The 22,560-nt window shown below is 53.1% G+C and overlaps 1 protein-coding gene across 2 annotated transcripts in view; it reads right to left on the bottom strand.

Annotated features, from left to right (window-relative positions):
- The window catches only part of LOC111159140 (IQ motif and Sec7 domain 1), a 119,564-nt gene that overhangs the window by 72,319 nt on the left and 24,685 nt on the right, over positions 1-22,560 (bottom strand). The window lies entirely within an intron of this gene.

Genomic DNA, 22,560 nt, shown 5'->3' with positions numbered 1-22,560 from the left:
AGGCTGCTCCTCTCTCCCTACTATAAGCAATCCTGGCTTGCTGTTCTCAATTTGCATATTTACTTGTTTATTATCTGTCCTTGGGCTTCATGAAGGCAGGCATAGGGCCCAGCACCCACACTTGTGAAATGCCCACATGTCGCTGGGAGACATCAAGCAGACACAGACACAATCAAAACCCCACCTGCCCCAGCTGCAAGTTTATCTCCTGGAGGGCCAGGCAGCTGGCACATCTGCAGAAGTCAGGAAGAAGTAGGAAGCCACTAATGAAGGGACATCGTCTTGTGCCTTTTTGAGTCTTCCATTTGGAGTTGCCGAGAGTCTAATGATGAGTGCTTTCCCAGATGGGGAAACTGGAGTGGGGTGGGGGACAATGAAGGAAGAGGGCTGGGCTGGCCCAGCTGGTAGCACCAGAAGAGGCCGTCCCTAGATCCAGTTTAGTGTACCAGGGTTCCCAGGCAACAGGCTGAGCAGGAATCCAGTGCCCCTCATTGCCCATCTCCACGTTTCTCCTCTCTACTTCTGATGCTGTCTTTGCTACATTAAAAATAAATGCTCATAATGGGAGAAAATATTTGGAAATCACATATCTGATAAGAGTCTAGTATCCATGTCATATAACGAACTCTTCCATCTCAACAATAAAAAGGCAAATAACCCAATTTTGGAACAATTGATAATTGGAACAATTAGAAAAAGGGCAAAGGATCTGAACAGACATTTCTCCGGAGAAGGAATATGAATGGCCAATAGACAGATGGAGAGATGCTGAACACCACTAATCATCTGGGCAATACAAGTCAAAACCACAATGAGAGAGCACCTCACACCCACCAAGATGGCCAGAATCAGGGAGATGGACAAGAGCACCTACACACAAGGGTTCCAGAAGGAGACGACTTCAGACGTGTACTGCTCAAAGCCTGTTACCATGTCCTGCGTCCTGGTTGGGGGTAATGGTATATCCCCAGGAGGGGATAGGCTTTAAATTGTCCAGTTGCAGGGATGGTGGTGGTGGAAAACTCCCACCCCAGCTTGAACAGCCCTCTAAAAATAGGCTGCAATAAATGGAGCCAAAAGAATTCCCCCAGCCCAGCTGCTGGAGCCCTCCAGACACAGGCTCTGACCAACAGCCTCACGACCTGGATTCTCCAAGAATTCCAGGCACTAGTCCAGGCCCACGGCCTAGCCGCCTGCCAGGATGGTCTTGGCGACATTGTTCCGGCTGGGATTTAGAAGAAGGGGTTGAATTTCCCTGTTAGCATTTGGAATACCAGAGGATGGAGTCCCTGGAAACCAAATGCCTCTTAATTCTCTTGTTTTATCTTTCTACAAAGTGTGCCTCTTGTTTCTGCTCAGTTAACTGCCTTGCAGATTAATAATTTAGGGAACCGTGAGGCAAACAACAAAGTTCCAGCCTGGAAAGGCAGAGAAAGCCAATTTTTCTGCTAAAACGACTAGACTGGGCAGAATTCTTACATGTTCCATTTGGGCAAGTTGCTTAGCCTTCTGAGTCTTGGTTTTCTCAACTGTAAGGTATGGCTCATGGACCACAACTATCCTGGAGAATTCATGTTCCTGTTTAATTTAATTTAGTAAGCGTTTATTAGTGCTTACTCTGTGCCTGTCATCTGAGGCCTCAGTGGGATGTGACAAGTGTCCCTCAGTATGATGTTATAATAATCTGGAGGAAGGAGCTTGTCAGTCTGCCTCATAACAGGCTCCATAGATGAAGGGGCTTTGGGATGGGGCCTTGAGGGATGAGTAGGAGCCCATCTATAGGGGCACAGGATTCAAGAAAGTCATGAAAATATTTAGTTCCACTGTACCGTCCTGGGTTTCAGTCCTGAGTTGCTTGCCTTGACCTGTCTCACGTGTCATGACCCAACTTCATCCCTATCCCCCTGGCTTCTGACATCAGACACGTATATAGCACCCTGCCCCACCCCCCCAAGGCCAACTTTTGCAGTCCCTCTCCCAGAGCTGTCAAGATGAAGGCCAGCTCCTCCACACAGCCTGCCTCCAGGCCTGTGTGCCCTGATCGAGGTTCACCTCTCCAGCCCTTGCCACTTATCATGTTCCCTCCACACACGCCATATCTCCAGTAGTACAAAACTTCTTTCAAAGCCCCAGACTCCTGCTGTGCCTGGCTCCTGGCTAAGACTTTGGATTTCAGCTTACAATGTCTCCTCTCCCAGAAAGCCACCCCTGACCAGCCCCTAGTCCAAGTTAGACACTCCTCGTAGACACTCTTGGGTTTACTCTGCACCTGCTCTCCCATTACACCAGTGAGCTGTACTGCTCTTGCCAGGCAGGCTGTATTGTTCTCCGCAGCATTCCCTACACCTACTAGGGGGCCTGGGACACGGAGGGGCTCAGCAGTTGAATAAATCCAGCCTGAGAGTCAAATCCGGCCCACTGCTTGCTTTTTTAAAATAAAGTTTTATTGGAACAGAGTCCCACTCATTCACTTATGTATTATCTGCAGATACTTTTGGGCTACAACAACAAAGCTGAACAGTTACAAATGCGATAGATGACTCACAATGCCTAAAATATTTATACCTAGCCCTCTGCACGAAAAGGTCGTCTACCCTGCAATAAATGAAGGTCCTCTGGGGGAGTTTCTTGTTGGCACCAGCTACCCTGCCTGTCCTGCCAGACCTCCAGTGCCCTTGCGCAGGCCCACCACGGACAAGATCTGGAAGAGCAGAATCCAAATGTCATGGGGGAAGGTGGTGATTAAAACCATAGGGTGGGGGGCACCTGGGTGGCTCAGTGGGTTAAAGCCTCTGCCTTCGGCTTGGTCATGATCCCAGGGTCCTGGGATCGAACCCCGCATTGGGCTGTCTGCTCAGCAGGGAGCCTGCTTCCTGCTCTCTCTCTGCCTGCTTCTCTGCCTACTTGTGATCTCTGTCTGTCAAATAAATAAATAAAATCTTAAAACAAAAACAAAAACAAAACATAGGGCCGGGCCAAGTGACCTTCAGACAAGATAGCCACATGATGGGACGATCCACTGCTAGAAATGACTCCTACGGAGCTCCTTGCCTGTGTGTACAAAGACTTAGGATATTAGTTGACTGTAACAGTGGAACGGGGAGGAGGAGACATACAATGTCCCTCAGTGGGGACTGGGCAGTGGGTACACGGCCATATGCCCATCACTGGAGTTCTGTGTTAACAATATGGTGGCACACCATACACATAGGAAATGATCTGAGATGGGACACTGTGATTAAAAGTCCAATAAATCATCATATGTACTTATAGTAAGATATATAGAACACTAGTGTGCTTATATAGCATCATATAACCGTTGACTATTTCTTAAAGAAGATCCAAGAAACATGGACCAGTGGTTGCCTCTGGGAAGGGAAACTGGGGTTTCCAGAGATTCCTGGAGATGGGCCTCTGCCCTCTAAGCCTGAAGTCTTGTTGGGACAGGGCTGGGAAGGAGAAGGGAGGACTTCTTGCTTTATGCACCACCACCCCCCGCCTTTTTTTAAAAGATTTTATTTTATTTATTTGACACAGAGAGATCACAAGTAGGCAGAGAGGCAGGCAGAGAGAGTGGGGGAAGCAGGCTCCCCGCTGAGCAAGGAGCCCGATGTGGGACTTGATTCCAGGACCCTGGGATCACGACCTGAGCCGAAGGCAGAGGCTTAACCCACTGAGTCACCCAGGCGCCCTTCTATGCCCTTTTATAGTTTTCAAAATTTTAAACATGTTTGTTCCCTTAAAAACAAACCGAAAAAGCCAGTGCAATGAAGAAATCAATACAATCACGGCAACCTACAGGACTGGAGGTCTTCTAGCATCTTATAGGAGACCCTGAGGCCCTCCAGAGCCAGTGCCCAAAGACCCCAAATTCCAGATGGTACTTAAGTTACCTCTTGGGCCACTCGGGTTCCTTTGCCTCTGAGTAGGCTGTGTCTTACTGATAGCGTGAAAATCAGTGGGAGCCCATTTGACTCCCCTCTTCAGTGTTGATCATTCCTCTGTTGCTCTCATAACACCGAATGAACATCCCTACAGCACAGCACAGCCGGGATGCCAGGCGCGGGAGAGAGCTCTGTCATCATCCCTGCAGCCCATGTTCTCATTTTACAGACAGGGAAACTGAGGCCTGGAGTGAAAAAGGGATGTGCCCTGGGCTGTGTACTAGGAACACTGACACTGGTCCAGGCACCCTGCCTCCCAGGCCGCAGTACCCCACAGTCCAGCATACAGCTGGGCTTTGGGGAGGGGGGTGTTGGCTCCCTACAGAATGGAACTTCTTCCTAGGAGCATTGGATGCTGTGAAAACCAGAGGCAGCTGTGCAGAATGCAGAATTGTGTAAAATGGTATCTCAGAGAAGGCAGTCAGTCCCCCAGGACAGAAAGTTTCCAGATGAATCCAGCTGCTCCAAAGTGCCGAATTACTTTTTAAAATTTCAATCATTTTCACATAAACCACTTGCAAATCACAGGCTTCCCTAATTGCACTACACCAAGTAAAGTAAATGACCTTGGGATAACTTACTTTGGGAGGCTGGAGGTGGCCCCGAGGGGGTGTAGGACTGTTTACGTGAACTAGTCGATACGGCCATCACCTGCGCAGATAGTACTTTGGTTGTCATCTAGTCCCTGACACCTTGCCTTCCAGCCTCACTCCCAGCTACCATCCCTACAATAGAGCTCCTCCCAGAATGCACGGCACCCTCTTTTGTCCCAGTGCCTTTGCTTATGCGGTTCCCACTTCCCAGGCCACCCTCTTCATCTGCTTGGCAACCTCCTACTCAGCCTTTAAGACTCAGCCCAAAGGTCACATTCTCTTCGAAGCCCCTCCCAGTACTGTCTCCCAGGTGGGGAGGGAAACCCTCACCTGGACTGTGGGCACTGCAAGGGCAGGGACAATGGCTCTTTGTCCACTCTCCTGGTGGTGGGACTCAGACACTGCCACTGCTCCATATGACCAGCTACCAGCAGAGCTGAGTCCCAACCATAAAAACTCAGTGCTATTTGGGCTGGCCAAGACCCAGACCGTGACAGTGAGATTGAAGAGGCTTTAATGTTTGCATATCCTAAATTTTAGGGCTGGAAGGAGTCACCATGACCCAGCGTTGCCTGCCCATTAGGTGGGGAACCTGAGGCCTACAAGAGGGGGTTGCACTTCCCAAAGTCACTCTGGGGCCAGGCCAAGACCTGGTCATCTGACTTCCTTTCCGCATCTCCTTCCCCACTGCTCTGGGGAAGCACACCACAGAGTCAGGGAACCATTGTGGTTTGAGGTGTAAGGAGGATGTTTTCCTATGGTCTTTGAATGAACAATAAAAATCAGACGCAGGTGCTACTATGCCTACAGTTGACAATGGATTAACTCAGGCTGGAAGAAAAGATCCTTAGGGAGGGCTTGCAATGACAGAACCGCATAGTCAGGACTCAGGGTCAGAAGCAAGGAGAATCGAAACCCTTACCAGTACTGGCTGGCGCTATACAAACTCTGAAAAGCCTAACATGTGACAGGTGCTCAGTGACTGACACTGTGAACCAAATGGTCAGGAATGATCACCTCCTCCAAGAAGCCCTCCTAGCCTACAACCCCAGAGCACCCCATGTTTCCAGGTCCCCAGTGCCCACCGCAACCCCTGCCACACAGTGGGTGATTATAAAGTGGGTGTTGTAAAAGTGAAGGAAGGTGGGCGGGTGGCCATGGGTCAGAAGGTGCTGATGGCTCCCCTCCTTAGTCCGGCCACTCTTGGGGGCCCCCTCCCTCCATCCTTGTCCCCCTACTGGGCCCAGTCAGGTAAGCTGAGCTGCTTGCCTGGGGATTTAGGGCGCAGGGCCTGTGGAGAACAGACCTGTGGCTTCTAAGTGCCACTACTTGAGTTACGGGTCTCTACTCAAGTGGATGGGAAGTGGCCGTCTGCCGGTCTTCTTGCAGGATTCGAGAGGCCTGATGACATCAGGAAGACATTTAGTAGCAAATACCTAATTAGGCTGCTACCTTCATCAGTGAAGGGCTCTTCCCTGACCGCACCCCGCCCCACTGCCCTCGAAATAATACCGCACACCACAGTTCCCATCAGGTGGTCTTGCCAGCCCCGGCTCACAATCAAAGTGACCCCACCACAGCCCCCCCTTTCCCTGGCTGGTAGCACAGGGAAGCTGCTTGGCCAGATCCTCTGGCCTGACCCTCTGGGCCCCTCCATACCTGAGACAGAGCCCAGGCCACCTCGGTTCTCTTTCCCAGGGTGAAAAGGCAGCTCTGTGGCCAGTAGGTCTGGACGTACATCTCAGCCCCTGACCCCCTTGTGTTACCCTGGCTGAGTCCCCCAGCTTCCTGGGGCCTCAGTGTATGGATCTGGAAACCCTCCTTGCAGGAGTGGTGTGGGGGCTTGGCAAGAACATCTGTAATTGCCTGGCCAGGGCTGGGTACCCCGGAGGCCTTCGGAACTGGGCAGTCCTTCCCCTGCTCCACCACTGTCCCCACAGAGTGGGAATGCTCACACCTGGGGACACCAGTTGGGGTCACAGCCTAGCTCCCCCACATCTGATGCTTGATCTTGCATCTTGGGCAACTGGATGGGTCTTTCTGTGCCTCCTTTCCCCCTTTCTGCCTCTATTTGCCTCTTCCTTAAGTTTGGGGCTGTTACCTCTCTAGACAGCCACAAGGCCACCCCTCACCGGTGCCTACCCTATATCAGGCACTTTACAGAAGAGGTTGCATTTAATTCTCAACAACCTTCCACTTTACATAAATATGATGACTCAGAAAGGCTGAGTAACTTACTTAAGGCCACACACCTAGAGGTGGATGACAGGGATTTGAGCCCAGATCCATATGACCCCCAAACCATGAATGTAATCATGAGGCTAGACCTGTCCTGTCTTCCCCCAACTCCAAGGGCTTATTGAATGAGGCTCTGTGCTAAATGCTTTACATGTATCATTCATTTAATAAGCCTTACAATGACCTTCTCAGGAACATACCACTATTACTATCCTCATCCGATCATCCAGAGAAAGGAACCGAAGCTCAGAAAGCTTAAAGAATGTGCGTAAGGGCAAACAGCTAGGAAGTGAGGATTTGAACCCAGGGCTGTCTGATTCCCAAGTCTATGCTTTAAACACTGTTCTCTTTGGTCTTCAAGGCCCAGTTCCAAGATGTCCTCTGCAGAAGACAGTTTCCCTTCTCAGCTGATATCATGGAAATAATAAAAGCAAATCCAGAACCAACCCCCTCACAACTGCCCCACACTGGCTATGGAGTCCGACTCCTGGTTCTGTCCCCTTCTTGGCAGTGTGGTCTTGGGCATTGCCATTCCAAGCCTCAGTCTCCTCCTCTGTAAAATGGGCATGAATAACCAGGCATATCACTGATGTTGTAAAGACTTTAGTGGGATATCCAGTGCTGGGCCCTCAGCAAGAGTTCTGCCCCCACTGCCCCCACTTAGCCAGCTCCCAGGTCCCCAGTCACAAATCCCAATTCCCTCTGCCCTACTCTCTTCCTGGGGGATGCCCCGCTTGTCCTCTGGAGTGGTGAGCAGCTGGGCAGGCATGGTGGTAGCCGGCCCCGGAAAGGACTTGAGGCTTCTGCCAGCTCTGCTAAGGCAGCCCAGAAGCCCAGGTGGGGTCACATGGTCACATGGGGCCAGCTCACACTCAGTGGGGCCACCAGGGATGAATTAACTTCTGTGGTCCCAAGCCCCACCCACAGGCCTACAGTCTGGGAAAGAGACCCCACGTGTGAAGGGCTCTGAGACAGCACACACATGTTCCAATGGATGGTGGCCCGCTTGCCGTCACCTCCTCTGAGGGATCTTCTGGAACACCCCCAGGTAAAGCCCATCCCCATTCTCTCTATTTCATCTAATTCCCTTCAAAGCCCATCTCTCAGCCTATATTTATCTTGCTTAATTACTTGTTTACTTGTTTATCGTCTGTCTTTTCCATCAGAATGGAGCTCTGTGGAGGAGGGACTTTGTTTACCACCGTGTCCCCAGTATCCAGATGGAGCCTGGTCTACAGTACGTGTTCAATAATTGTCTGATAAATGAGTGAGTCATGCTGAACCACAGTCGTTCTCAGTCAGGGACAACCACATGGATGGGGCAAGGCCTGCAAGCTGGGAAGGGAATGGCAGGCCCTGCTCCTGCTCCCCGTTCTCACCCTTGTCTTATTCGATCTCAGCCAACGCCTCTATTTCCACCATAGATAGATTATGGAAGGGCTGGGTGAAATGGTCTTTCAAAAACACCAATTTTCGTCTCCAGTGTGCCCAGTATGTAAAGGAACCATCAGCCAAAGATTTTATTAAAAAAAAAAAAAAAAAAAAAGATGCATCCCTCCAGCAGGGCAAATGACCATCCTTGACATATCTGGTTCTTTCCTGGTAGCTTTGCTTAAACTGGGGCCCCTCTGTATTAAAGGGAGCAGGTAAAGTGAGGGCATCGGGGAAGAAATATGGAAATCTACATCGGGGAAGAAATATGGAAATCTACAAGGCCTCGTTCTGTTTCAGATTCAGACACGTGTCTTTCCAGGGAGCCACTAAGGAAGGAGCCTGCTTATTCTTGAGCCATGGGTCCCCATGGCAGAACAGCTACTGAGGGGGTGCCAAGCCAAGGCAAGGCCCCAGTGGCGCTCTCCCTTAATGAACAGACAAGTTCATTTACGACAAGTGCCAGGGACGCCTGTTTTGCAAACGGATGCCACTAAGTGCCCCTAAAACAAAAGCCTCTCTTAAGTGGGTTAAAAATTCCCCTCTGCAATTTTCTTTATGTTATTGATTTAAACAACACCTTCTCTCATCTGGCTGGGATGAAGACTGCAACCAGATTGACCCGACTCCACTGATTCGGAATTAATGGATGCGAGATACGTGTGATGTCTGAATAAATCCATAACTGAGAACATGTGCACTCCTGAATGTGTCCCACAACTGCCCCTGACATTTATTCCTACCTACTCTGTGTCTGTCAGGCACTGACTGGGGAACCAGAAGGTACAGAAGGAAACAGAGGCCCTGAAGCCCGGAGAGTCTAAGTCATTTATCCAAAGACGCACAACCTCTAAAGCATGGAGCTGGGACGGGTACCCACCCATGCTGACACTCAGCCTGTGTTCTCTCTGCTCCACGGGTGGTTCTCAAAGGCTGGTTCCAGGAACAGCAACAGTTGCAGTCTCAGCTGGGACTTTTTTGCAATTGCAAATTCCCACGGTCCAGGTGGGTCTGATGCCTACTCCAGTTTGGGAATCTTGGGTCAGCCAGGGCACTGAAGTGGGCCATCAGTTCAGTATGGGAGCCAGATGGCACAAGGTCAGGACTGACTGTAAGTAGGTGGGATGGCCATTTAGGGAAGGCTTCCTGGAGGAGGTGAGGTGAGGCCTGTCTTGGGATCTGTGGCATGAATGGGAATTCACTGGGTGGCCCAGCAAGAGAAGGGCACTCCAGATAGAGGGAACAGGATAGGCACAGCCTTGGTGAGCTTGGGAAAATATAATCATAGTTCTGCATATATGGGGAGTGTGAAGTACGGGGATGGGTGAGCTGTGAGGAATGAGGCCAGAGGGTGAAGGGGGTAGACTTCCGGTGGCAGAAGCAGCCTGGATTTATCCCTAGGTTGGTTTTCCCAATGACCACGAAGGACACGTCTACCAATTACTTAACACCATGCTTCACATGGGGAAAACTCGATCTTCTCCATCAATAATAAAAAAAAAAGTTTCACTGAGAATAAATTCAATTTTCCCATAAAAACAAATCACCCAAACTAAAACACTGTTATAAAATCCTGCTTGGATCCTGTTATCAGCAGAAGGCCTGTGCTGGAGGCCTGCTCTGGGTTTGTTTAACGCAGACATTAGCAAGCAAAGAGAATTTGGGTATTTGGGTAAAAAAGGAAGGGGGAGGAGTAAACACCCCCCCACACACACAGACACGGACATGCACGCGCACACACGCACACTGACATAAGCATAAAATACCTCTGGACAGCGGTTACCTTTGAGGGAACTTGACAGGGCTGGGAAGGTGGTTTGCTGTTCACTGTGCGCCTTTTCTATCTTTAATTGTTGGACCATGTGACTCTACAACACCCATAAAAACAAAATACAATGAAGCCCTTTTCTGAGTGCTAAAGGAGTATTAGCAGGGACCAACACTTTGGTCTCAGAATAACTAGCAGGGCTGAAAGAGCACCGGGAGGAGAGTTACACTCTCCCAGGTCCCATGTGATTCTGTTCCTGGTCCCTGGACGCCAAGTCTGGGGCTCACCTGGAATCATCTCACACGGCCAGAGTCTCACACTTCCACCTGCCTGGTGGGTAGCAGGGGCAGGGTGGTAGGGGGAGTCAAGGCCATCTTCCTATACTCTTGGGAATAAGACTTGGCTGCCATCCCACAGTGCACCTCTTGCATTGTGAGGGGAGAAGGCCAGGCCCCCAGGGAGCACCTCCTGTATGCTGGGCAGTTGGCAGCTGTCTGTAGCTTGGCACACATTGTCCTGTGGATGGTTATCAAGCCCTGTTAGGCAGCCCACCAGGAAGCTGAGACACACAGAGGTTCAGTGGTACACCTGAGGCCGCTCAGCTCGCAGTGGGCAGAGCTGGGATTCCAATCCGCACGGTTTGCAGGAAAAGCCTTGGAGCTTCCCTCCATGCCAAGTGGGACTTGGGCTGGTAAGGGAACATGGCCCTATGAAATAAGAGTAAACCTGGAGGCCCCAGATGGGGCCGCCCCAGACTCCTGGAGTGGGTCCATAATGAGCAACCCTTATGCAACACAGCCCACAGACAATTTTGGTCTCTCTTACTGTTTCCGTACATGAGCATAATTTATGTGTTAATCGCAAAGATATCAAGGTTTGGAAACCCCTGGAGTGTTGGAAATGCAATTTGTAATTACAAGCACACAGCAATTTGTTCAACATGTCAGCCCTGTCCACAGTAATTATTCCCCTGGTTAAGCGTAATCCCCGCCGTGCATGGGAAAGGGAAGCCAGGAGCGAGGGCGCTGGGCTGGGACCCCCAGTTGTCTTCCTTGACGCCATTTCTTCTCCCAAGATCCCTTCCTAGCCTTAGAGAGAGCACAGTCTGCACCTTACAGAAGGGACAGAGGCCCAGATGGATCAAAACACTTGCACAAGATGCGAGATCACACACCAGAACGCGGGGAGCTGGGATTTGATACCAATGGACGGCCCAAGCCATGAGGGTCTCACCTGGGATGCAGGCTCTGATTAGAAAGGGCATTTCTTCATTCAATACACATTGGTTGCCCTTAGGCTTTAACTCTAGGGCAAGGTATGGGGGCTAAGGAAAGCAGGGGAGGGACTCCCAGGCTCTGAAGGCCTCCTGGGTGTCTAGCTCTGGCTGCACTAACTGTAGGGCCCTCATTCTTTGCTTTACACACGTGGCTTGCGGATGTCCTGTCCACCCTGTAAATCTGGGACCTCACATTTGCATTTCACTGGTCAAGGCTGCAGAGCAGAGACCTGGACCCCAGCACTCCCCTGCAAAGTGGGGGTCCACCTAGCCATCCCCAGGTTGGGCTTGGCGGCAAACGAAGATCGGTTTTAAAAAGACAACTTGGGGCACAGATGGTAGAGCCATCCTTGGAGAGGAGGAAAGATAGGCTGGAGCCACTGAACCAGCAGTTTAGGTATCAGACTGGGGTGGAGGTGAGGAGCAGGGGGAAGGGTGGTGGGCTCTGGCATGACCAGAGCGGCCCCAACCCCACCTCTCACCAGGCTGGTCCTGGCTGGGCCAGTCCACCCTCCACCACTGGAGGGCTGGCGCCACCTATCGTCCTTCTGGGGAACTGCAGCCTGGCCTTCCCAGCCCCAGGACAGAGAGCCGGCAGGACCCCATGGTACCCCAGCCTTGGGAGAGGTGCAGAGAGGGGCAGCTGAGTCAGCTTCTGGACCCCACCCTAAGCTTCCTCATTCAAACCTCTCCCATCCTGCCTGAACCATCTGAGACATCCTCCTCCCCAGCCCTCTTGCACAGAGGGAGGGCAGCTGGGTTAGGAAGCAGAGACAAGACTCAAAGCCATTTTCACTGACATTTCAGTCTAACGACAAATCATCGCCCCGCTTCAAAATCTGGCTCTTCACTGCTTACAAAATAAGCACCAAATTCCTTGCTATACCTAGAAGTCCCTGCAAATTTGGCCTCTGCCCTCCCTACTCTGCCTCAGCCTCTTACCTACTTGGTTGGCTCCTGCCACCCACCCTTTGAAAATGCAAGTTCAGCACACATGTCTCTCTCTTTTCACCTACTTAACCATGACTCCACCTTCAAGCCTCAGCTCCTTCAGGGACGCCCTTCCTGGCCTCCTCACTGGCCCCACTGAGCAATTCCTCCTAGCAACTGGCTGATGTTGTTCAGGACAGCATTTCCCTCTCCTATACCAGACAGCTGGGTGAGGATAAGGAGCACGTCTGTGGGACTCACCATTTACTTCAGCCCCAGAGTCGTGCCCAGCACATACTGGATGCTTGAGAAATCTTTGTGGAAGAAATGAATTATGTCTAGATCAAGTGAGTCGCTGTCCCCAAATGCCTTCATAAATAAAACGTTCATGTCTCAAGGGGCCAGGCACAGAGGTAAGGGTGTTTCATACTTGAGCTCTGGGGGAGGGTATGGGGGGGGATATTAACAGACAATAAAGTAGGGGGTCTGTGCACAGATGTCCTGACGAGGAGTAGACAGCCAGAAAAACTTGAGCTGAGATGTGAACCCATGTCTGTTTTGAGTCAAGCCATCCTGTGGCCCCTGAGGCCAGGCATATGGCCCAGTTCCCTCTGAGGTTTCACCCAGCTGGGTTTGCTCAAGCTGCTCACACAGATGGAGGACAATGGTTAGAGTTCCCTTTTGCCTGAGGTTACCAACAGAGTTCTGGAGAGAGATTCTAGAAAGCTAAGCACAGAAGACTGCCTAAGTGGGGAGGAGAACCCACCACACCTAGGCATCTCTCCATTGTCAGTGAGCATGCTCAAGGCTGGTTCTACCAACAGTGTGCAGGGCCCCTGTGCCTGTGACTCTGTAAAAGGCGCCCTCTTCTGGTGGACACAGCCTCTTAGACTCCTGCTTGGAAAGACTGCATTCTTTCTTTGCCAAGTGCTCTTACACAGTGCACAACCTGAACATCTGTGCACTAGAGGTGCCTGGAGCTCTGCCCTATTGGGTGACTATGACCCTTGGTCCCTGCCGCCCTCCTGACACCAGCAGCGGATCCTTCTCTTCCTTCAAGGGGGCAGGGAGCCCTTCTGGTAAGGCTTTATACCTATGCATGCAGGACATGTGGGCCACATGTAGCCACCAGCTGCCTTCCTTTCTCAGACCCTGGGAGAGAGAAAGCCCCAGAAAAAGCCCTCTGGGAGATTTACATGGCAGAGATAAGACAGTAGCAGGTCCAGAAATCACAAGGCCCACAGAGAAAACATCAGCAAAACTTAACAACACTGACTTAAGTTGCCTCATGGGAAGACCGTCAAAGTTTAATAGGGAGGCAGGAAAAACTCCAGGCCACATTATGGGCATTAGCCCAGGTGAGATGAATGACATGTTCCCTGCCTGGGTCTTCAAGGAGACAGATCCTCACTCCTCCCGGAGAAGCTGCTGCATGTCCTGGGCTTCTGCACTGATTCAGGAACCCGGAGGAGGCCAGGGCTGGCTCAAGGTCACCCAATGGCCAGCTGGCAGCCAGGCTGGGCCCATGCCAGGTCCCCAGGCTCCACCCTCGCTCCAGACCCAGATCTGCTGGAGCGGGGAGGAGGGGGAGCTGGTCTCCAACTCGGGCCTTCAACCGGGCACAGAGGGACCGTTCTTTGCAGCTCAACGATCCCCCTGTTTGCCCCGTGCCAGGCTACAGCCTCCCTCGAGTCCTGCTGACGAGGAAAATCTGGTGCCAGCATCCGCAAATATGTGTGCCTTCTGGAGGGAGGAGGGAGTCAGGCTCTCTGGCCGAGTGGGTGGATTTAAAGGCCCAGAGGGAAGTCACGAGATGGGGGCAGAGCAAGCTATCGGTGTTTTCTTTAAAAGACACTGCAGGGATTAAACACACATATAGATGTATCTCCTGAATATCCAACCGTATACCCCCAAAATGCTCCTCATGTTTGCTCTGAGTGGGGGGCATATGCAGTTTCATTGTATATTCTTACAATGTTGAATATTTTTACTAAGTGTCTGTTTTCCTAAGCAAAGAGTAACCTCCTAGAAATAAACCAAAAATAAGAGGTCCAGGAAGAAAGGAAGCTGCCAGAAGGAGCTCAGAATTTCAGAGATGGAGGGAGCTCAAGTACTGACCTTCTCAGTAAAGAACAAAAGCTGAGGGGCACTTGAGTGGCTCAGTCAGTTAAGCATCTGCCTTTAGCTCAGGTCATGATCTCAGGGTGCTGGGATCAAGCCCCACACGGGGCTCCTTGCTCAGCGGGGAGTCTGCTTCTCCCTCTCTCTCTGCCACTCCCTCCTGCTTGTGTGCTCTCTTTCTCTCTCTACCTTTCTGTCAAATAAATAAAAATTTTTAAAGAAAAGACATTAAAAACAAACAAACATACCCAAAAGCTGAGATTACCTGTGCTTGCTGGGAGCTGGGTCGCGTCGGTGGCCCATTTGTGCATGGTGACATTTTAGGCTCAGAGTGACTGAAGAGGCAGGCCCTATTATTGTCACTCCCACTACACAAACCAGGGGACATCGCCCAAAATCCTAGCCACTAGCCCGTTTGGGTCTTGTTCTTGGCCTCAACTTCCTTGTAGGGACCCATGGTTCTCAGAGAGCCCTGGGGAGGAGCGACACTGCTCCAGAGGGAATGTGCCTAGTCAGGCAAGTGAGGGGAGTCCCCCCGCGGCGGTGGCCATGGTGGCAGGAGTAGAGCCTGCAACTTCCGGGGCCACGCAGGCAGGCTGCTGAGAGGAGGCAGGGCCATTCTCTCAGCCCAGGCCCCTGCCAAACCACAGCCACCCCCAACCGAGATCTCAGTTTTCTTGTCTATTAAATGGGTGAGTCTTCCATGTTTTGCTTGGTAGGAATAAAGCTTCCCCGAGGGGAGGTGGCTGGCAGATGCTCAGTCTATACCCACTTCCTCCCTCCTTCCCTGCCTTAATAATTCCAAGAGCAGTGAGGCTGCGTCCTGCCAGGCCAGGTAGTGGCCACCGCCCAGGGAAAGGCAACAAGATCTGGAGGGCTGACTGGAGGTTGGCAGTGACCCCTCCCATCTAGCAGGCACGCCCTGGACACAGAAGAGGACGCAGAGCCCCTTGGGAGATGGGTGGGCAGGGTGCCTGAGAGGCTGTGCGAGCTCGAGTGAGCTTGCATAGTGGCCTGAGATCTGGCAGGCCCTTGTCCCATGCCGGGCCTTTCCACCTCCTACCTCTCGCTGCTTCCAACAGACCCAGATGCCAAGAGATTAGGAGGGGATGTTTATCTTCTAGACGGAGGCACCCAGAGTTGGGCAGGGAAGACAGGGCCAGGGATCACCCTGGTGCTCCCTTACCTTGGTCCAGTGCCCCTGCCACAAACAGCGCAGCCTCGCTGGCCTCTGGGGCCTCCTCGGTGGCCCACGTAGGTGAGCTCCCTCAAGCCCTTCCCCGGCCTGTGCAAGTGGCCAGCGTGGGTCCTAAGCCCTCAGCCCCTGCTTAATCCGCCAGGGCCCTAGTCAGCGCCAGTGGGACACGTGACACCCACAGCCCCACAGACCTGTTTGGCAGGAGTGGCAGCTGGGCTGGTGGGGGAGGGCCTGCCCAGCCGGCGCCCTGCCCTCGGGGGCTGTCCCTGATCACCTCGCTCCTGCTGGCTCTTCCTGGCCAGAGCCTGTGGTCCTGGGCTCCTGCCTGCCTTCCCCGGGGAAAGGTATGGGTATGCGAGGAGGGGGAGGCAGGACAGATGAGGAAAAGGGCACGCTTGTCACCAAACGGTGCTGGGTAATGGTGTGTGTGTGAACATGTGTGTGCATGCGCATGCGCACACTTGGAATGAGCCCCTTCTTTTACACCACACACCGATCAATTCCAGGCAGATCAAAGATCTAATGTAAAACACACAGAAGAATATTCATGACCACTGAGTGGGAAAGGAGTTCTAAAACACAAGACATGAATACTAAAGGAAAAGTTAAATTTGACTTAAATTAAGAACTCTGAAATGAAGACGTTCACCCCAGAACAAGTAAAAAAAAGGCAAGATATCTACAATGTACGTAAATGATCAAGGATTCAAGTCTCAAATGCCTAAAGAGCCTCCCCACCCCAAATCCACAAGAAAATTAAAAAGACAGCCCAAAATGGGCAAAAGACTCGACCATGCACTTCACCAAAGAAGAGATCCAAACGGCCAATAAACATACAAAAATGGCCCGACCTCACTGTCAATCAGGGAACTGGAAGCTAACATCACAGTGAGAAACCATCCTCCCGCCCCGGGTGAGCAACAAAGGCAAAGACTGATATTAGTAGGGCCTAGCAGGGCCTAGGGAGAAGGGGACGCGATAAGAGGGAAGGACCGCGCGGCATACTTTACAACCCAATTAAAGGTAATGAGCAAGAGAAGGGTATGCCCGCTGCCCTAGGACATAGACAGGTTCCAGAACAACAGCCCCAAACTGAAAACAACCCACACGTCCATCACAGTAGACCAGCTACATCAGCTGTGGCCCAGCGACATGAGGGAATATTATACGGCAGCAGCAAGGACTCACCGTAGCATCTTAGGACTGAATGAGCCACACGGCCGTGACTTCAAGCCCAAGAAGCCAGACCCAGAGAAGTATCTACAGTCTCAGTCTATTTACAGACAGCTTGAAAAGCAGCAAAGCAGAAAAACGGAAGGATACTGTAAAAAATTGTCCAGCAAGGTGGTAAGACAGCGAGAACAAGAGCATTATTATCAGAAAAGTTGAAATGGTGAGACTCTTTGAAGCATAATGATTGGGGAGGAACACAGAGCGGGGGTCGGGGGGAGAGCTGTTTCTGACTACGCTCCATTTCTCGGCCCAGGTGGTAGGCTCTTGTGTATTTCTCTAATTTTTCTTTAGGCGGCTGCACATCTCTTTTCACTTTCCTATGTGACGGATTCACAGCACATTTAAACAGACACATTCATATGGGTGGGGGATAGGTGGGGACCCCGAGCTGTGACTGCGGAGCTACCCACCCCTCACCTCACCTGCCACACCTCAACACAGAGGCCACCACAGCCACATGGGACGTCCCAGCTGAAAGGGCTCATTCTACCCTCTCGTTTTCGAGACAAGCAGGGAAGATCAGAGACAGAAAGGAACTTGCCCAAGGCTGCAGAGCAAGTCGGGGCCAGAAATGGAATCTAGGTCTTAAACCAGGGTTGTCTCCTCTTCCTTTTGGAAGAATTTTCCCATTGCAAACCACCTTTAATCACCAGTTGGGGCAGACTCATTCTGTTTAGCACTGGGTGCTCTCTGGAATTTTTTATTCACTTGCTTATTCATTTGGGACTGCGTATGCTAGAACACAAGCTCCTGGAGGAAAGGGCTTTTGTGTCTGTTTTGCTTTTGTGGTAAAATACTTGTTCCATAAATATTTATTGAATGAATGAATGAACGGAGCTGACATTTCTATTTGGACTCGGAGGCCCCAGAAATACTTAGTAGCTCCTGTGATATCCCCAAAGGAGAAAATGAAAAATAACTGTATGACATTGACACACTTTCTCAGAATTACTTTCATAACTGCCTTAGGTGGCCAGCACTGTCATCACTCCCATCTTTGGGAGGAGGAAACTGAGGCTCATCAGGGAGGCCTAGTGACATGTCCCAGGCCAGGAAGCTAGGACGTGGAGAGCTCGTGTTTAAACCCAGCCTCAGAGGCAGGCTGGCCCTCAGCAGGTCCACGAAAGGATCCCCGTATCAGGATCAGCATGCTTCAGCCCCTCCGCCCACCCTCACCCCTACCTCTTTCAGGTGCCAGTTACAGCTTCCAAAGTGATCTCTGGTTTCTTCCAAACTCCTTCGGCCCAGAGAGGGGAAGGGACTGGTCCAAAGTAATAGGGAGTCCAGCTCTCTGCCTTCAAGCTTCCCAAGGTAATGTGACCAACAGTGACCCCAGTGCGGCTCGGGGATTTGCCAGTAGACACTCAATTTCCATACTGCTTTACTTCCTACCAGATTCTGAGGCCCCTTGGCTAAGTCCAAAAGCTGGTCCTACTTCTGCAGCTGGATGAGCCGGATAATGAAACATTCCCAGAATACCCTCAGGCAACTGGCTTTATTAAAACACTGGAGCACTTAGCATTTTTACAAACCTATATTACCATCCTGATACCTTTCACCAAGCCCTCAGATGATAATTAAAAAAAAAAAAGTCATTGGCTCTGGGAGTCTTGGAGCTGCAATGACCCTCGGGGGCACCTATACTACTGATCTATAACAAATCCTCTGTCCATCCTCAGTTTGCATACCTCCAGGGAAGGGAACTCACTACCTTCTAAGGCAGCTTGTTCCTTGTTTGGACCCAGCTCAGTTGAGCACAACAGAAACTTCTATCAGCCAGTGAGGTGGTTTGGCCATAGTTCTGCCTTTGGGGAATTCAGTCGTGAGCGATTATGTCATCCCAAAAGAATGGGACAGAGCCCAGGCTGGGATTACCTTCCAGAGCGGCAGCATGAGAGGTCTGAGCCATTATATCCCCATCACATATGGCACGTGGATTTATGTGGGTCAGCCTGGACTCTGCTCAGTTGAGAACCCTCCGGGGTGCTGCCTCCCCGAGAGCATCTAGGCATGCAAACTGGCAAACTGTGAGGCTCTAGGGCCTAAGGAACGGAAAGGATGGTCATCAGTCATAGGTTGGAGGGTGCGGCATTCCAAATAGTTCCCTCTGGCCTAGGGGCTGACATCACTGTTTTAATATTATGCTTCCAGAACCTTCATACACGTGAACGGATGGCTCTGTGGTTTTGCAGATGAAGTGGGGTGATATATGTGAGAGCCACTGTCACAGGTTCTGGCAAGCGGGAGACGTTTAAAAAATGTTGAAGATGCTGGCCAAGTATGAATTGCAATCATGCGAGATCAGAAGGCCACATACACACTTTTCTTCGAAGAGTCACTGAGAACTTGGCTGCCTGTATTCTGCCTTCCCAAGTTGGCACATGCTCGGGTAGCCCAGTGGAATGGCCCGGGCGGGCAGGAAGGGTTTCCTGCAGCCTGGTGACCTCACTGCACACCTATGCCCCTGCACACTCTCTGGCAGGGAGGACACAGGGACTCAGAGAAGGCTTTGCTGCAGCAGTGACATCGATGAGAGTAAAGGATGAACAGAGGTTTCTGTGTGTGTGTGTGTGTGTGTGTGTGTGTGTGTGTGTGTGTGCATTTCTGCGGGAGCTAGGACAAGGCAAGCCTGGGTCCAGAGGGAAGGCAAGGGGTACAGAAGATGCTGCTCCCCCAAACACGTTTGAGTTACACTTCACCGTGGCAACAACCAGGACTGAGTGTGGGGGAACCCCAGCGCATGCAGACCTCACTAACATGAGGGGCCCTGGCCAGCCTGCTTTATGCAAAACACATTTTCCTGATAGGAACAAACAATTCCATTCCCTACCCCCTGATTCCACCGAGTGATGAGACCATAGACTGGTGACAGAGAGCTGGCTGAGCAATTTTAGGCTAGCTGACTCCCCACCCCAGTCGTCAGAATGCTGGTGGGAAGGAAAGCTGAAGACAAAAAGGGTCCCAAGATCTGGTCTTGGCCTTGGCACTCCCTCCGCACAATGGGGAAGGGGCATGACTAACAGCGGGGGGCTGCTGTGGGCCCAGCAGGTATCGGGTGGGAAGGAAAGGGCAGACTGCTCAGAGCTGCCGCGGGATGAGCAGGCAGCCACGGGCCCTTTCAAAGCCACCTTGACAGAGGCTGGCAACTCTGGTCATGAGACCCAAGATTACTTAATGTTTGCAAACTGTGCTGGAGCCAGAGTCCCCTGCAGAGGAAGGCACCGGTCCCCTTCCTTGTCCCTCCACTGCAGGGACCTCTGTGGGAACACCAAGTCCTCTGAGTGTTCCCTAGGCAGCAGCTGCCTCAAGGATGGCTGGACTGCTGAAGAGCTGGGGACAGTGGGATGTAGTGTGACCTTGAACACGTTCCTGCCTCTCTCTGGCCTCAGTTTCTCCAGCTCTAACAAGGGATGGGCTCTAGGATGCTTCTTCCAGCTCTGTTGCTCAGTGGCTAGGCTATGGGCATTGTGGAACCTGGGGCTGCTCTTAGCTCAACTTTTCCTGCCTGGGGATGGGGGTGTGGGGCAAAGGGGGGATGGGGCTGTTTCTCACACGTGGGTTCAGGAGCTTGGCCACCTTACCAGCCCACAAGAGGAGCCAGGCACGATGCTGGAGGCAGAGGAGAGTGACCAGAGGGATACTCCTGTGTCACCTCAGCTCAGAGTTGCTCTGAGGGGGCTGCACAGGCCAGCATGTGGGTTGTCTGGCAGGGACTGATCACAGAGAGGAGCAGCAGCTTTGTCAAAGGGCACAGCCAGACTCCGGCTCCTAGTTCAGAACAAGTGCTTCTCTCCCCGCACCCCACCCCCCACCAAATATAGAGCATGCTCAGAGCAAAATGTACAGAGCTGACCAGGCAGAGCAGACTGCTGTCCCCAGAAGCCTAATCCTGTGGACAGGCCCGGGGGAGGGGACACCCACCGTCATCTTCTGCTCTGTTTGCTCCAGGAACAGATCAGCTGTGACAGTTGAGGGCTTGGGAATTTAAAGCAGCAACTGCTTGGCAGAAACTTCGGAGGGGGATTTCCCCATGACTGGAGTGGGGGTGGGGGTGGGGACAGGCTTGACTCACCTCTGCCAGCTGTGCTGCCCCCTAAACTGCCCAAGGGCAGCCCTTCTGGACAGGGCAGGGATTTTCCACAGCGGCAGCCCCTTGGCCCCTGAGGATCCCCTCTCAGGCAGGCAGGTGGGGCAGGACATCCTGACACCTGACACAATCCCCTCAGTTCTCAGACCTGCCTCCTGTCCCATTTGGGACTGGGTCCAAAGACTGCCACGGGCTGTTCCAGTCCTTGCGCACTGTCACCCACACGGAGTGCCGGCTGCTGGGCCGCTGGGATCTGACCCGGAGCAGCCCCCTGGAACAAAAACCAGCCTCTTGCCCACGTAGGGGCAGGAGGAGGGGTCGCCCAAGGTCACACAAGGGGTCAGGGGCAGGACTGGATTCGGACCCTGCCCCTCCAGTCCAGCCAAAACTCCTCACTCCTCCCTAGACGCGTCTATCTGACTCCCAGCGAATTCCTGAGATGCTTCAACCTCCCGGCCCGCAGGCTCCGGACCCTGGACGCGGTGGCGGGATTTCTCCGTCAGGAGGCAGGAACAGAGAGGAGCGGGGAGGGAAGGGAGGGAGTGCAGTGGTTGGAGGGTAGGGTACAGCTTCGCTTGACGACCCTCGGGGCCTGGATTCACGTTTCCCCGCCCCGGGGTGGGGGTGGGGGGAGACAGCAAACTGCATAGACGCGGAAATGGAGCGCCCTGAGCTCCCCTCCCCCCAAGATCGCGCCTTTAGCGTTCACAAGGCTAAACGCCCCGCATAGCCGCGGAGGCAGAATCTCCTGCGTCCTCACCGCTCGAGTCCCGGAGAGCGACACCCGTAGAGCCCGGGCTCGGAAAGACTGGCGTTGACGCACCCCAGGCGCTCCGCGTAACCCTGACCTCCAAAGCCGAGAGCCCGGCGGCCTCCGATCCCCAACTCTACAACCGGGAGACCAGTGTCATCCTCGCCACTGCGGCCTCGGAACCTCCTCCCCGGCCGGGCTCCGCAAAGCCGCCTGCGATCACCCCTTTTTCCTCCCCGGCTCCCAAGAGCTGCTCCCGCGTCCGTGCAGCCGCGGTCCCGGGGGCGGAGCTGCCGCCCAGGCCTCTCGGCAGAGGGGACCCCGGGCCGCGGCCCCCGCCGCCCCCAGCCCCGGACTAGACCCGCACCGCACCGCACCGGCAGCCGCCACGCGCGTCCCCCGCCGGCCCGCCTCATACCTCGCGGGTCCGCCTGCAGCCGCCGAGCGCGCGCAGTCCCCGCGGCGGGAGCGGAGCGCGGGCGCGGCCCCAGCGCGTCGAACCGGCTGGGCGCCGGCGGGGGGGCGGGGGCCGGTGGCCCGGGGGCGTCCGCAGCCTGAGCCTGAGCCGTAGCCGGAACGCCGCCGTCCCTCCTGCCCGCGCCGCCACCGCGCGCCGTGACCTTGGCTGCGGCCTCTCCGCACCCGGCCTCAGTTTCCCTCCTTTGAAAGGTGTGTGTCGGGGGCGGTGGGGAGGACTGGTGCCGCCCCGGCCGCCGACGTCACCCGAGCCGGGACGAGTTGAGGGCGCTCGGGTCTGTGGGGGCCTCTGCAGCGGAAGGGCCGGGGAGCGGGATACACACAGTCCAGGCGCATTGGAGGGGGCACTGTGACCCCAGCGTTTCCCTCAGACTCCCCAAGACCCCTAAATAAACACCTAGTAACAGCGGCCTCAAGCCACGTCCCTTGGCCCCTCCCACGGCTAACTGCAGGCCCTGCAGGCAGGCAATGCCCAGCCCCCCCCGTGCCTCCCCAGTTCACAGATGAGAAAAT

This window comes from Enhydra lutris, unplaced genomic scaffold (assembly GCF_002288905.1).
Source record: "Enhydra lutris kenyoni isolate GAN:26980312 unplaced genomic scaffold, ASM228890v2 scaffoldscaffold66, whole genome shotgun sequence".
Classification (NCBI taxonomy): domain Eukaryota; kingdom Metazoa; phylum Chordata; class Mammalia; order Carnivora; family Mustelidae; genus Enhydra; species Enhydra lutris.
The sequence above is the reverse complement of the archived record's forward strand: the minus strand, read 5'-3'. Positions and strand labels throughout refer to the sequence as shown.